A 16,018-nucleotide genomic window follows, 5' to 3' on the forward strand; every position below is an offset into this window, starting at 1 on the left:
CCCAGGGACAGTGTTTTGTGGCAGTATCCTATAATCTCCTTTGGGGTGATTGAGTCAGAAGAGGATTACTTTGGATCCATCACAAAATACACAGGAAAACCCTTTAATTAAAATACTCTTGAAATAAGGTTTTCTCGTTAGCAGAAATTTCTACTTTATTGGGATAAACCAAATCTGTGTCTTTTATTATTAAAATATAAAGCATTCTTCAGTAGTATTGTAGTTAATAATAGCAAACATTTACCAGGTGCCTGTTCTATGCCAGGCACTCTTCTGATATTCGTTACTAATCTCATTTTAGCCTAATGACAGTTCTGAGAGATAAGACGATTACTTCCACTCTGTTTTGGGGGAAAACCAAATATCAGAAAGGTTAAATAACCCATCCAATGTTTTACAGGTAAGAGGGAAAGCAGAGACTGACTGACTCCAGGAATTTTGGATGTTCAGATCTAGGCTTTAGCTAACAGACAATAGGGAATCTGAAAGCTTCTGAGATGAATTGAAAAAAATACTATTATTATTATTATTTTTTTTTTTTTTGAGAGTACACTTTTCCAGGATATCCTCTTCTTTCCTATTGCCTCTCCCAGACATCTGCTTCTCCATCCTCTGGTATAGTCTTCACTCCTTGAGGAAGTGAAGTGCTATTCAACGAAACTGTCATTCTTCCACATTGATTGCTCTCTCCTCTATCTCACTATCTGTCTCCTGGTGAGTAAATTCATTGGGTCCATTCAAGTGCATGGGTCATTTCCTCTCAGTTCCTCTGTTTTCTTATTTGCTTCAAGAGCTAGAGTAAATTTTGCAGTCTCCTTTCCCTATTCTGACAACAGTTCCGATGTGTGGGTTCTTTCCCCCAAGCTAAGCAGTTCTGCGACACCAGCTGGGTGTCCTAGAATTCCACTCAGTTCTGACACTATCTCCAAGTAGATAGTGGCAGATCCCACAGGCTAATTAAGGGCTCAGTCCTACAAGACTGTAGGTCTCTCTCTCCATTCATTGGCCTCCTGTCATGGAGGTCACTGGTCCCTGGAGGATGGGGCAGTGAGCCCGGCTCACCATCTCTCCTGCTTCCTCCTTGTAGCTCCCAGCTTCAAATGCTCTTTTTCCCTTTTCATTTAGGTGGAAACTATTTTCCTTTGAGATGACAACTTCTGCATTTCTCCTAAGGGCTCACCTCCCTTGTCATCCTAATTAGGTCGCATTATCAGTAGAGGTTCTCCAAGCAATGCCTCCTTCTTTGCAGTTAGAGTAAGTGGGTGATCCTTTCACTGTACATTTAGATTTTAAGTGCTCCCAGGGAAGAGTTTGCTTCAATTTTGCCCACCATTATATCTCTCATACCCAGCATAGTGCCTGGCACAGAGCAGGTTCTAAATGAATATAAACTGAATGAGTGAATGGATGAATTTGTGAATGAACACACAATTTCATTCTTAATGATTCTCCTATTTCCAGAAAGGGACACACACACACACACACACACACACACACACACACACACCTTAACCCCCTTAGTTGAAAATATGAAAAAGACAATTTGCTACATAATCTTCTTGGAATTTTAGGTTTATGTGAATTCTTTTGACATTGTTTACACTTGATTTTTCCAAAGTTTTCTCTTCCCCTAAACTAGAATTTAGTTAGAAGTTCGGTCTCACTGGGATTTCAAACACAGCAGAGTTGTGTTTTTGAAACTGTAGGCAAATAAGCATCCCTCTATTCCCTGATCATGTGCTATAATTTGTTTTCTTGTTCGCTCTACCTCCTTCGGTATATCTTGGTTCCCCAGAGCCCATAAAATGGTAGAGAAAAAGGGAAGTTATTTCCATTGGTTTACTGCAAATTGTTTTCTTACTTTTCCAATGGAATAAACATTAGATTCCATGGTGCTTTCTATGCAAGACTAGTCTGACAAAGTGTGAAATTTCATGCATTATGGCCCTTGCTGACAATAATTAACATACAACAGTTCTTTCAAAATGATTTTTGTAACTTGCCCTTTTTTTTGTCTGAGACTTCAGACATCTTTTTTTTTTTTGTTACACAATTTTGAATTCTTTAAGAATCATTAGTTTCTGCTTATCATGTCATTTCAAAAAAAAAAAAGAAGGCTATTTCTCTGAGACTGGTTACTTATAAGTGTTTATCCAAGATTTTACTGAGTTATTTAAAAATATACTACCATTTTTAGATCAAGCCTTAGGGAAATTATTATGCTTAGGAGTGTAAATTGTGATATTTTAATACGCTATGATGAAATCATTGAAGGCATCATCATGTGAAGAAAACCCCAGGGAGGTTATTAGCAATTTAGCATTTACAGTTCACAAGAGAATGCTAATTTCACTTACTAGAGAAAAGTACAAAGATGGTAATCATAATGAATAAGACCCAATGATTATATAAGTCTAAAAATGTGAAGTTGATGATTGTACAGAAATACTTAGAATAAATGCATCTGATAGTGTAGAGGCAGTTGAGCATCCCTGATTCAGTTAAATTTCCTTCTAGATTTCTTTTTCTGGGAATCTGATGGGCAGTGACAGTTCTGCTTTGAACATATCTCCTGGTTATGTGATTTTCACCTGCGTAGGTGATCACTAGCTATAGATGAGGATATGTAAGTAGATCATGGTGCCTTACTTATAACTAAAAGCCATCATCATGTCTCCTGATTGATTTCTGCTTCCCACCCTTTTTCTGGCTTTGATATTAGGAACCAAGCTAGCACCTCATTGTTCGTAGTCTCATCTTTTGTCCCACCTCTTTGTCACTACTACTCATGAGCTGTCCAGGCTCCTCACTTGATTGAAAGATAATAGGATAAACAAACAAACAAACAAAACAACAACAACAAAAAATACCTTTAAAAAATCCTCCTTAAAAAAAATGTCCACTGTGCCATTTACAGGTAAGGAAAATAAGTTGGTGAAAGAGCCAGTGCACAATGCAGGCTCTTCCCACTTAGCTTGGTATTATTTTTGTTCCAGTATGTCACCTCATTACTTCCATCTTGCTAACAGCTGTTCCATTCTCACAAGTAAAGAGAATGGAAACAAGCTTGGGCAGTTGAATCACAAAGTTGCCTCTGTTACTTTAAAAAAAAATAACTTTTTCAGATTGTAGTAAATCACCATAAATTTATTTTATTTTATATAGATCAAGAGGACAAAAACTGGGAAACTGGCAGACCAATGCACAGTCATCTTGGGAAGAAAGGAAGGGAACAGGGAGGATGAGAAGTGACAGACAGAGAAGAAGGAAAAGGAGGGGGAATGTGGGAAATAAGTTATTGTATCCATGGAATTTGTATTTTCAGAAATCGTATTCCTTGGGTTTAGGTAAATTATTTTCTTCCAAAAATGGAACATTTTCATCAACTGTGCACTCAGTAAATGTCAGTTATGTGGGTAATGATACTGAATCATTGGCAAAATTATCTTGCTTAATCCAGTGGTCTAGGTCAGCTGATCCTCCCAGCCATTTTAATATGGTCAAACACAGGCAAATATAGCACTGACCTCTCAATCTCAGAGGTATTCTGCATTTCTAGAAATTTGCTGTCACGGAATGCCCTGCTGTGTATATTAGGATCCATGGTAGACCATGAAGCCTTCCTTAGTAATTCTCCAAGCCGCTATCATTCTTTGTTGCATTAATTGAGTGGTTACACTGAGCTGGTGAGCACTGAGCATTGGGGAATTGAATATGGATGAGACAGTCTTGTAAGCCAGAGAGAGCTGAAATAAAGTGTTGTTTTTTTAAAAATTAGGTTCAATTTGCCAACATATAATGTAACACCCAGTGCTCACTCCATCCAGTGCCCTCCTTAGTGCCCATCACTCAGTGACTGTATCCCCCCAACTCTCCTCCCCTTCTGCAACCCTTTGCTTGTTTCCCAGAGTTAGGAGTCTCTCATGGTTTGTCCTCCTTTCTAATGTTTCACCACTCATTTTCCCCTCCTTCTCTTATGGTACCTTTTACTATTTCTTATATTCCACATATGAATGAAACTGTACGATAATTGTCAAAAGACAAAATTGACTATTTCGCTCAGCATAATAGCCTCCAGTTCCATCCACATCAATGCAAATGGTAATTAAACATCCCTTCTGATGGCTGAGTAATATTCCATTGTATATTTTATACCACATCGTCTTTATCCATTCATCCATTGAAGGACATTGTGGCTCCTTCCACAGTTTGGTTATTGTGGACACTGCTGCTATGAACTTTGGGGTGAAATAAAGTTGTTGTCACATAACTTGCTAAACACAGTGACAGAAAATCTGAGCGAAACCCGTGAGAACTCCCTGTGAGATGGGGTCTCTGCTGCAGGGGGAGAATATGAGGAGAGGGCTGTATCAGTTTGTCTAGGCTACTGTAAAAAAAAAAAAAAACCCACAGATCGGGGAATATAAACATCCACAATTTATTTTCTCATAAATTTGGAGGCTGAAAGTCCAAGATCAAGATGTTGGTAGCTGTGGTTTCTCCTGAAGCCTCTCTCCTTGGCTTGAAGATGGCTGCTTTCTCCTGGTGCCTTTTCTGTGTGTGCACAAGCCTGGTGAACCCTGTATCCTAATCTCCTTTTCTAAGAACATCAGTCATATTAGACTAGAGTTGGCTCTAAGGACCTCTACCTCTTTAAAGGCTTTATCTGAAAATATAGACATATTCTGAGGTACTGAGTGTCAGGGCTTTGACATATGGATTAAGGGGGATACAATTCAGTCCCTAATGAGGGCCATTTGAAATGTGGAGGGGCTAACCTGGATCTCGGAGTTACATACCACTCTGCCATTGCCCGGAGCAGTGCTTCTCCCATTTGAGCACATGTAGAATCACCTGGTGGCCTTGTTGAAACAGCTTGCTGATTAGAGTTTCTGATTCAGTAAGTCTGGGTTAGGGGACTGAGAAACTGCATTTCACATAAGTTCTCTGCTGCTGCCACTGCTGCTGCTCTGGAGAGTACACTTCCAGGATCACTGCTCGTTGTCGATTGAGTGCCAACCTCTGACGCGGGTCAGTGCTGAAATCCTGCTGACCCTGAGAGGGCACTGAGCAGAGCTACATGGGCTTTGCTGGGATTGGCCTGGAGAAATGCTACAAGTGGTCTCTTTTAGGTTGGTGGAAGCAGCTCTCTTTTTCTGACCCCTATCTTTTTTTTTTTTTTTAATTTTTTTTTAATTTTTTAAAATTTATTTATTATAGTCACACAGAGAGAGAGAGAGAGAGAGGCAGAGACACAGGCAGAGGGAGAAGCAGGCTCCATGCACCAGGAGCCCGACGTGGGATTCGATCCCGGGTCTCCAGGATCGCGCCCTGGGCCAAAGGCAGGCGCTAAACCGCTGCGCCACCCAGGGATCCCTCTTTTTTGTTTTCTAAGATTTATTTTATTTATTAGAGAGAGAGAATGTGCAAGTGGGAGGGGCAGAAAGAGAGGGAGAGAGGATCTCAAGTAGACTCTGCTGAGTACAGAACCCAACATGGGGCTCAATCTCACGACCCTGAGATCAGACCTGAGCTGAAACCAAGAGTTGGATGCTCAACCAACTGCACCACCCAGGTGTCCCCCTGATCTGCATCTTTAAGAAGCTCATTTTTATTCATTGGAGAGGAAGGTAGCCACTGTTCCCTGTTCTTTCCCTTTTTTCTCTCTATTGTTTTGGCTGCTGCTTCAGATAGACTCTTCACCTGTCTGTGGGTTGTGGTGGTTTATTCTTTGCATAGTGTGATGATTTCTAGCTGTGGAGAAGATGGTAGGTAGCTCTGGGATTTGCCATGTTAGGCTTGATTTTCCATTAACATGCTTTGTAGTCTGTTTCCTGAACTGTGTGTGTTTATATGCGGAGAAGTGGGAAAAGCAAGTTTGTCTTATTTAGTATGTTTTTCATCATGTGACTCCAGCATATATTTACCCTTAGGACAATTCTCCTTGAGGGTTGGTGCTTTTCAATGCTGTCTTGAAGCTGGGTAGTTATGATTTAATGCCAACCACTACCAATTATCATAAAACAAAACTAAGAAATTATGTTTATAACATTCTGTTCTCCAGGCACTACGTTGGCTACAAAGGCGTTCATTATCATTATGGACATTAGTGTTAAGTAGGTGCATTAATATTTTACTTCTATATTATCAGGGTTGAATGATAGTCAACGTTAATAGGCAGAGAACTGAGGATTTAAGGGGGATTTTTTTTTCATACTCTTTTGCCTGTATGCACACTTATGCGATGTGCACATGGGCTAAATGAGTCATTTCATCCAGCTCTGCAATCCATTTGGATCACTCCATGATTAATCTGTTCCAGACAATCAGTAGCAGGGAGAAAGACAAAGGGAATGAAAGATCAGCTGTGGCATAACCCAACTGCCCACTGGACAGAAATAACCTCTGCCTCACTTATAAACTTTGTTCTAGAGTGTTAGGTAACACAACTCACATTGACTCTGTATGTGTGTGTGTGTAACACAGATCCACGGCCATGAACAATGTGAACTCAAAGATAGGTACAATAGCAAAAGGGAAGGTGTAAAAGGAAACACTTGTTTTTGCTCATTAACCATTACTTGATCTGAGTTGTTAAGGAGTTACTGTTCTAAAAATGTAAGTCCTTCTTGAGATGGCTATGCCAATCACCCATTCATTCAACAAATATTTACTAGGTGCCTTCTATGTGCCAAGCACTTACACAAGCAGCTGTGAACACAGCAGTAAATAGTACATAATTCCTTTTCTCATGGAGCTTACCATATGCTAAAAGAGATGAGCAATAAACAAGTAAATAAACAATTGAACAATGGTAGGTGTGGTATGAAATAAACAGGGTGACCTGATGGAGGATGGAGAAGAGTGCCACATCCTTAGGTGGGATGAGAGGGAAGATTCAATGAGAGAAGCTGACATTTAAGCTGAGATAGGAGGAGCTAGAATGACCTTTATGTGCAAGAGGGAAACAATGGGGCTAGAGAGGACAATGTGTGGGAAAGTCTTAACCAATATCCTAATCAGGTTGTCTCCTAACATCTAAGTATTTGAAGGGATACATGTTTTTCACTAATGAGCAAAAGTCAAAAGTAATTTTGGATATGGAGTAGGGTTAAGTAAAAGCAAAGCTTGGTGTATAGTCTGTGGTCATTGTGAGAGCCATGGCCAGAGGGAAGAATAAAGGAAGTGTAGCAAATACACATTTTTCTATTTTGCAATTATGTCTAAAAAAAATCCAGTGATGCCAGCAGCAGGCTGTGGGCTATAGCAAATTGCCCTAGGAGAGCATCCTCTGAGAAAGGGCAGCGTTCCTTAACTCTTGGCCTCTTCATATTTGGCTGGCTCATTGCTGTGGCATAACCACGGAGACAGGTGCACGTGGTGTTTGCCCCATGGTCTCACCTGCTTGCTACAGGCACAGTGGGCTAAGTTCCACCTGTATAAATAATCCAGGCCTATTTGGAATCATCCATAGATCTGAACAGCACCTGCATTGGCTGGTCAGCAAAGACAAAAGGCCAGTTTTGTGTTCTATATTAGATCATGGCTCTGTGTAGCAAACCTACCCAGTTGAAGAGTGAAAAATCTCAATCCATTATTTAGTATTCAGAATGTTTAAACAGTTTAGGCTTTTAACTGACTTAGCCATACTTTGAAAAGCATAAAAAGTGTTTAAATTAGCCACAATGAAATGGGGGGGGGAATCAAGACAATTATTCTAATCTTTCATTCAAACATCTGACGAGCGCCTATCTTATGCTATTGACCCCATCTACTTCTACCCAGTGGAGAGGACTTTCTAGAGTTGAGACTGCTGTTACACAGTTGAGTCAGCTTGACTATGGAGAACCCAGGCCTAATTCAGCCATTCTCTTTTCATACCTTGCATATGGAGTTTACTAAGGCATCACCATAAGCTTGCAGCAAACATCCAGTTAAAACGTTAGGTACTGATTTCTAAATGTTTTTCAAAGAGTAATAGAGTATCTACCATTTATGGAAATAAATGAGATCTTGCCAAATGATTAGGAAGCTGTCTAGACAAAGGAAACAATATTCATTGGGTTTTGAGGTTGGGGGAAAGCCTAGCATGTTCCAAAATGGTTATTCATTCTGTATGCTAGAACGTGGGACCAGAAGGAGAGGATGAGGAGGGATAGAAGGTAGCTGGTGCAAGTTTATGAAGGAGTTTGTATGGACCATAGTGAAAAGCATGAATTATTTTATAAGCCAATGGTTTCTCTAATGTGATCAAGGGTCACCAGGTGGGAGAAGGGGAGGCTGTGGTTTAAAATACAAATTCTTAAGTCTTGCCTACTGTGATGACAATTCAGTAGGTCACAGTGAGAATATCTTTTTGGTACTTCAGGTGATTTAGATTCAGGGGGTCCAAGAATCACCAACTGAGAAGTATTGCTGTAGGAAGTTCTGGGAAGCTTTGAAGTCAGAGACTGTCTTAGAGGATTGCATTACCCTGATCTAGCTGAATTCTTCCATTAATTTGCTTCATTTACTAATGCTATGGTAGATAACTGGGTCTTGTGTACTCCTCATTGGTAGCTCACAGCTGGTACCCACAGGAGCTAATGTTAATGCTAATAGAAAGTCAAAGATTCTCTGTGCTAGGAATGTATAGTGAAAATCCTTCATGATGAGTTGAACTATATAGTCATGATTCAGGTTTAAAATTTCTCCAACCACAGCTAAGTTTTATCTACATTTGCATGGTGGTTTTATTGTGCCCAGTGCCAACTCAGTGGCTAATCCAAATGTCTTTACTTAATTTCTTATAACTGAGGCCACATGGAGTTCCTTGTGTCTCTGGGAGGCCCCTACACCACTTACAATTACAGTGTCCTCTTAGCAGATTTCTTACTCCAATCTTTGGCTGCTCAAATCCATTTTTTTTGTATTATTGCTGCGGTTGATTTTTCTAAAACTCTGGTAAAGTTTATGCTATTTCTTTGAAAGATGTTTTGTTCCTCCAGCTGACCATTTGCCATTCTTAGAACAGCCACAGAATTCCAGATGATATTATTTAACTAGCAGTTTCTTCTTCCTCCAAAACCCTTTCCACTTCTCTAATTGTAGAAAGCCTACTTATCTTTTGTACTTCCTCTATGAAGGCTTTTTTAGATTCTCTGTCATAAACAATTGTTCTATATTCTTTATTCACTGCACATTTTACCTCGACTATAGAGCTAATCTAATTTTGCCATATGGCATATAATAACATATGTTACCATATTTTATAGATGTTTCCTTGTTCTCCTGTCCCCTCTCATCCTCTCCAAATAGTTCTATGATATACTTTCTATTAGAGGCTGGGGATATAAAAGTGACTTAAGGTTTGGCCTGCTTCAAGCTAATGACAGTGTAGTGTTAACGTAGTGCCACTAACAGATATTTCACTCACCTGTTTGTGCTCAGCAGGGCCGCCTAAGTATATGACAAGTGACTCTCAAATCTCAATGGATTAATTTCAGAAGGGTTTGTTTTGTACCACTGTCCTGGCCCAGTATAAGTTCGTGGAGAAGCTCTGCACATTCGTAGATCCAAGTTTCTTTCTGGGACCTCTTCATAACTCCTGGGGTCTTGAAGTCATTGGGATTTTTTCTTTTTTCTTTTTTTCATCAGTTACCAGGCAAGGGAAAACAGAAGCAAGGGGGTATTGCATGGGATCTGTTGTGAGCCGGGCTTGGATGTGGCAAGAAGCACTTCTGCCTGTATTTCTTTGGCCACAGTTCTGTCACATGACCTCTCTTAATTTCAAGGGAGGTTTGGAACTGTAGTTTAACTGTGAGCCTGCAGAAAAAAAGAAACAAGTTTGATGAGCATTTAATGAAATTCTCCCACACAGACTAAAAGCAACTTGAAATCTCCTTAAGGGTTATGATGCAGACTTTCCTGGAAATAACTACAACAATATAAAGGCAAGCCACTGAGTCACTGAGAAAGTCTCACATGTGCAGGAGATTCTGGAGCATTCAGTGGTAAAGCATGGCACCCCCATGGAGCTAAGACCCCAGTCTTACCAGATTACTCTCAAACTGGAGCCAGGGATCTGATTCTTTCTAATCAGGCTGAGAGCGTAGGGCACTCAGTTAGGAAGTAAGTGGAAATGTTCCTCTTTGCAATTGAATGGACCAGTCTACTGCTTTTATCTGAGGAGACTGAGTGGCCTGCCCACTCTGTGTGGAAAAAGCTGCATGAAGCAGCCTCTGCACGATTTTGTTAGAGGTGGAGACGGGCACCAGTATTGTCTAGCAGTTGATTGATCAAACTGGTTTTCTTCAAAGGCTCATCTGCCACACCAGTCTCTTGTTCCTCACTTAATCCTCTGCTCTCCCTAAATCCTTTACACCAATGGGCATTTTTGAACTTGACAAATGGCACTGTCTTCATGGAGATAAACGAGAGCAGTCTGATTCGTACTTAAACCCAGAAAATCTATGGTAACCAGACATGTGTTGAAGCAGACAGCAACACCTGGAGCCCACCAGAAAACAGATAGGAAGACTGAGAATGGTGTAAAGACAGGGACAGCCCAGAACTTGTCAAAGTCATTTCTGTGGCATATGGGGGAAGGGACCGGATTAGTGCTGATATGCTAATTAGCAAGCCTTTTCAATAATGAGGGAGGTTCCTTTGGGCCAAGTCCAGGCTGGTATTGCTGTGGAAATGAATCTTCTTTTCTCTTACAGAGCACAGGGACCTCTTGAATGTTCTCATTTCTCACATTTATTTGTTTCAAAGAAGGAGTTTGCTGACAGCACCCCCATTAAGATGACTCCCCTTATTTATCAATCTTGCCAAGCTCCCTGACAGAAAGGGGGTTTGGTGCTTTTAAAAATAGGTTTTCTTCCCCAATGAAGCAAAACTTGGAGAAAGGGGAAAGAAAAGTGAAATGTGAAGCTTGTAGTGTGAAAGGCAGTTTCATTATTTGTCCTTTAGCTGCTTTTGTTCCCACTGAGGGAGTGTTTGGGTCTCTCCCCAATTTGCTAGAAATGAAAGCCCAGTTGCCCAACCATAAAAGACAGAAAAGGACATGGCAGGAAAGGATTTTTCCAGTACTAATCCTTGGTTTTCAAATTGAAAGAGGGCCTGGGGACCAGTTACAGTTGTGAAGTATACATGGGGATGTTTCAAATTGGAGTTTTCAAGGTCTTATGTCTTGGAAAGTTCTGTTGGACACTTGAATTTCCCATGGGTGAAAAAATAACATCATTTGTATAGATATTTTATGTTTTTCAAAGCTCCTTTTAAAAAATCTTTATAAGTTCACAACTTTTCTTAGTCCTTTTGACCACCCATCAGAAAAATCCAAGACTGCTCCCTACCTGCTGTACATCGCACAAGCCAAACTCATTCCAGTCACCCACATGCGAATGGTATGAAGACTGAAGATAGAGTACAAGCCAGTATCTGCTACAGATTGATAGTTGGTGGGGTGGTAGAAACAGCAATGGGTCAGATAGCAACTGGAAACTGCCTTACATCTTTCCAGCTCTCCAGTTATGTAGAAAGCATTCTAACAATTTGGACCTCATTTCCTATGCTGTAAAATGTAGTTAGAGTGGTATTAGTTTACTTCCATAGCTATTTTCTGCTCCATGAATATGGGTCTGAAACCTTTTTTTTTTTTTTTAAAGATTTTGTCTATTTGAGAGAGAGAGAGAAGGAAAGAACATGAGTGGGGGTGGGGCGGGTACAGAGGGCGAAGAAGAAGCAGACTGGGAGCTCAACTGGGAGCTTGTTGCCGGGCTTCATCTCAGGACCCCAAGATCATGACCTGAGCATAAGGCAGACACTTAACCAACTGAGCCACCCAGATGCCCTGGGTCTGAAGACCTTTTTGATTCTGATACTCCTAATTTTATGACAATTGAAATAAAGGAATTGGGAAAATGTGTCAGCCTTTGGATAAATATAGGCTGTATCCTATCCTCTTTTTAAAAATGGCATGCTTTCTAATAGTACTTACCTTATAGGAAAGACGTGGGCATCAGATAATAACAAATTTGAAAGACACCACAATGGCAATAATATTGTCACAATGCAGAGGTCAAATGAAAGTTTTGAGATATGGTCCATCTTATTCTTTGTAAATAGGGTACTGTTGGCTTTCCTGGATTTCAGGGCAGAAGTTAGGTCACATAAGAGAAGGGAATGCCTTACCTTTTCAGCCACAGACTATCACACTCTTGGGTGTACCTCTGCCATTCAGAGGTAGCTGGTGACAAATTTGTGGGGTAGAGGCTTGTGGTGTAGATTTGGCATGTTATAGTCTTGAAACAAAGCTCAGAGCTCCTACCTGTGTCAACTAGCAGTGGCAGCAAAGGAGCATCTAGGCTCTTCTACCAGTAAATGCAGTATCCCTGGAGAACTGAAGGAGCCTGGAATGGAGCATGATTTGAAGTAGTTTTAGATTGAAACCCAGGTGCCAGGTTTCTTGAGACTGGGCGGGGGGCAGGGGAGCGCTACCACCAAAGGAGTTTTGACAGTTCTGCAAAGAAACACGTATCATCTCAGACAGAAGCTTTACCCTTTCAGTTGGGTCTATTTGTGAAAATGCAATGGGGAGCTGCATTATTAGTCAGCATTTCCTGGGGGCGAGGCACATAACCATATATAAGTGCATATATCTCCCGACAGTTCCTCAGCTGAGTTTAACAACTGGAAACTTGCCTGATGTTGTGCAGTATTTAAGTCAGGAAAGTTGAATCGAGTGAGAACCCTGCACGATGCTGTTTCTCTTCAGGGATCAAACTCCCTGGCATGAGGCTAGTTATTCCAGATACACTGAATAGGATATGGCATCCTGTTTTTCTTGAATTATAGATCAAAATTTGATTAGGTTGTTGATTAATCATTTAGTAAATCCCCGTGTTTTCGAAGGACTGAAGCAGGCTCCTCAGGGTGCTTAAATGTTTAGCATTTTCAGAAATCCTAGTTGTCTCACAATCTCTGTGTTCTTTAAATATGCTTGCAAAGTGATCCAAAACCACAGATAAAAGATACGGATGAAAAAAAGTATTAGCATATTTTCCTTCGTGTGTAGGTGGGTGCAAATGTAAATGTATATTCTGCTGATCTCAATGTGCGCTAACGCAGGAGTGTGTGAGTGAGTGACTTACGAGAGAGAAATAGTGACAGCAATTTAATTAATTCTACTGACATTGTTATGCCTTTAAATACAAGTAAGAATCAAGATTGGAACAACCTACAAATCTCCATGGCTTCTATTGATGCTCCTTTCTATTCAGTGAAAATGGAGCTGCAAATTAACAAAACCCACCAACCTCCAGCAACTGATGGCTTGTTGATGATCAAATCTCTGAGGAAGTTTGAGGAATGACCTCCTTGCCCAGAAAGGAAGGGTTCCTCAGTCCCTATCCCCTGCACACACACAGTAACAAGGCATTTCTACTCAAGGAAGGGGTGGAAGATTGGTATTGTGGGAGTTTCCTATTTGGCTCCATATATCTTTGTCATGTCACCACCACTAATTAGCAGAAATGCTTTCCTGACAACCACTATTAGAAGCAATTTTATCTGCAAAAGTTCTGAAGAATGAAACCTTAAAAAGCACAGAGGATAAGAAAACTGGGTCAACTCACAGTGCTTTATTTGAGTTGTCTGCATATGTGAAGGAAGCTCCGGAAACTAATTAATACTCTTACAAGAAATGTTTAGTTTTCAAATAGTCTATTCTAGTGGTTCAGGGAGATGTTAGATTTGTATGTAGCCACTGTCATACCACTAACTGGGTGAACTTGGACAAGTCACATAAACTCTTGAGAAGTACTTCCTATTTTTAAATGTTAGATTGCAGGATTGAATTGTTTCTAAAGCTCTTGTCAATCCTTCATTCTATAATACACTCTCCATAGGACAGTGGTTCACTAGGAGGGGAGGGGAGTGATTTGGCCTGCAGGGGATGTTTGACAATGCCTGGAGACATTTTTAATTGTCACAACCTGGGATAGGGAAGATGGACCGTGGGCTGCTACCGGCATTTCACAGGTAAAGGTGTAATGATGCTGTTGGACATCCTACAATTCATGGAGTTAGCCCCAACAGTAAATAATTGGCTCACAATGTGAATAGTGCCATCGAGAAACTAGGCTCTAGGAGTATAAACAGTGAAGTTAGATACTTGATCCCCCAACCTTTCTAAATTTTCTCAGAAAATTGAAAACAATACAATTTCTTGATGATTACCACTGACATTTTTTATGATGGTTTTCAAAGTCTAAAATTAGGTCCAGGGACCTAATTGGCTCAATGGTTGAGTGCCTGCCTTCAGCTCAGGGTGTCATCCTGGGGTCCAGGGATTGAGTCCTGCATCGGGCTCCTTGCGAGGAGCCTGCTTCTCTCTCTGCCTATGTCTCTGCCTATCTCTCTCTGTGTCTCTCATGAATAAATAAATACAATCTTAAAAAAGATAACATTAGGTCCAAAGACAGTGGGGTGGGGGTGGGGAGGCCCTCACTCATAATGAAAACATGGTACTCAGCCTAGGGAAGACCTGTTTGAGAGCCCCTTATATATGGTTGGATTACATAAAAGTATTTTCAGTCATCTTATATGCAGGCTCTCTGTTCATGATATTAGCATCAGATAAGAGGGGAAAAGGATAAAATAAAAACTAGTTCTCTAAGATGATAATAAATACTTGAGCTACTCATGTAAAAATTGATAATAAGATTTCCTTTATAGTCAAAGCAGGTTTCTATTCAATGACCACAAATTCAGTGGCATTAAACAACAAAATTTTATTATCTTAAAATTCTGAAGTCAGAAGTCCAACATGGGTATTACTGGGCTGACATCAGTGTTAGAAGGGCTGCATCTCTGACTGGAAGCTCTAAGGAAGAATTTATTTGCCTGACTTTTCCAAATTCTAGAAGCTTCTAGTCTTTGGCTTGTTGTGTCTTCCTCCATTTTTAAAGCTAGTTTGCCTGATCCTGTCCTCAGCTAACAAAATTTCTTAATTTTTTTTAGGTTTTATTTATTTATTTGAGAGAGAACGAGAGTGCGCATGTGAAAGAGCACGAGCCCGAGGGAGGAGCAGAGAGAGAGGGAGAAGCAGATTCTCTCCTGAGCAGGGAGCCCGATGTGGGACTGGATCCCAGGACCCTGGGATCATGACCTGAGCGGAAGGCAGACGCTTAACTGACTGAGTCACCTAGGCACCCCACAAAACTTCTTTTAAAGACATATATGATTAGATTGAACCCACCTGGATAATCCAGGAAACTCCTCCCATCTCAACATCCTTCACCTTAACCACATCACCTTAATCACATCTGCAGGGTATCTTTTGCCTATGTATTACATAATATATTATGTTTATTATGTAACATGCTCACAGCTCCGGGAATTGGGATGTGGACATCTTTGGAGCCCATTGTTCTGCCTACCATGGCAGGATTATGTGTATTGGATGGTGTGGCACCATCTAGATCCCCCTGCAGTACTGAGGCACTCATTTCCCCAGTTTCTGAAAGTGTTGGCAGTTAACAAATCTCAGTTGAGTTCTCCCTCTACTAGTTGTTCTCTACTAAAGAGAATTGCTGCCCCCAACCTCAAATTCCCTTCCCAGAGGCAGCTCACTGCCAATGACTGGTTGATGTGGGGATGTACAATTAATGGCCCCTTATCTCTGAACAGAACACTTTGGAAGGGCCATTCCAGCTCTAGAGCTCAGCATTGGGTTGGCAGAGGACTTTGTTGTGACTGTATTGCAGTTCAGCTCTTGTGTAATCCTCCTGTCTTTACCTCCCACTTGTGTTGGTCCTGAGGACATCCCCACTAAGACTCTTGCCAGCAAATCTTCATCTCAGAGTCTGTTTCTGAACTGTTGATGCCAAGAGTTATCTGAGGAGGCAGATTCTAAAATGGGCTTTTGGAGCTGGCAATGAGGACCCAGTCACTGTTGGAAAGAGGGGCATAGATGGCTTCCTATATGCTGAAATGATGTGATCATTACAACTTCACCATGTTGACCTCTGAT

General features: G+C 40.8%; 1 long non-coding RNA gene across 1 annotated transcript in view; it reads left to right on the forward strand.

Annotated features, from left to right (window-relative positions):
* LOC144284516 (uncharacterized) overlaps nucleotides 1–11,866 on the forward strand; it is a 26,366-nt gene extending 14,500 nt beyond the window's left edge. Inside the window, exon 3 of the long non-coding RNA XR_013352945.1 lies at nucleotides 11,652–11,866. This is a non-coding gene — a long non-coding RNA (uncharacterized LOC144284516). The remainder of the gene's footprint in view (nucleotides 1–11,651) is intronic.
* Nucleotides 11,867–16,018: the final 4,152 nt, after the last annotated feature.

This window comes from Canis aureus, chromosome 15, assembly GCF_053574225.1.
Source record: "Canis aureus isolate CA01 chromosome 15, VMU_Caureus_v.1.0, whole genome shotgun sequence".
NCBI lineage: Eukaryota > Metazoa > Chordata > Mammalia > Carnivora > Canidae > Canis > Canis aureus.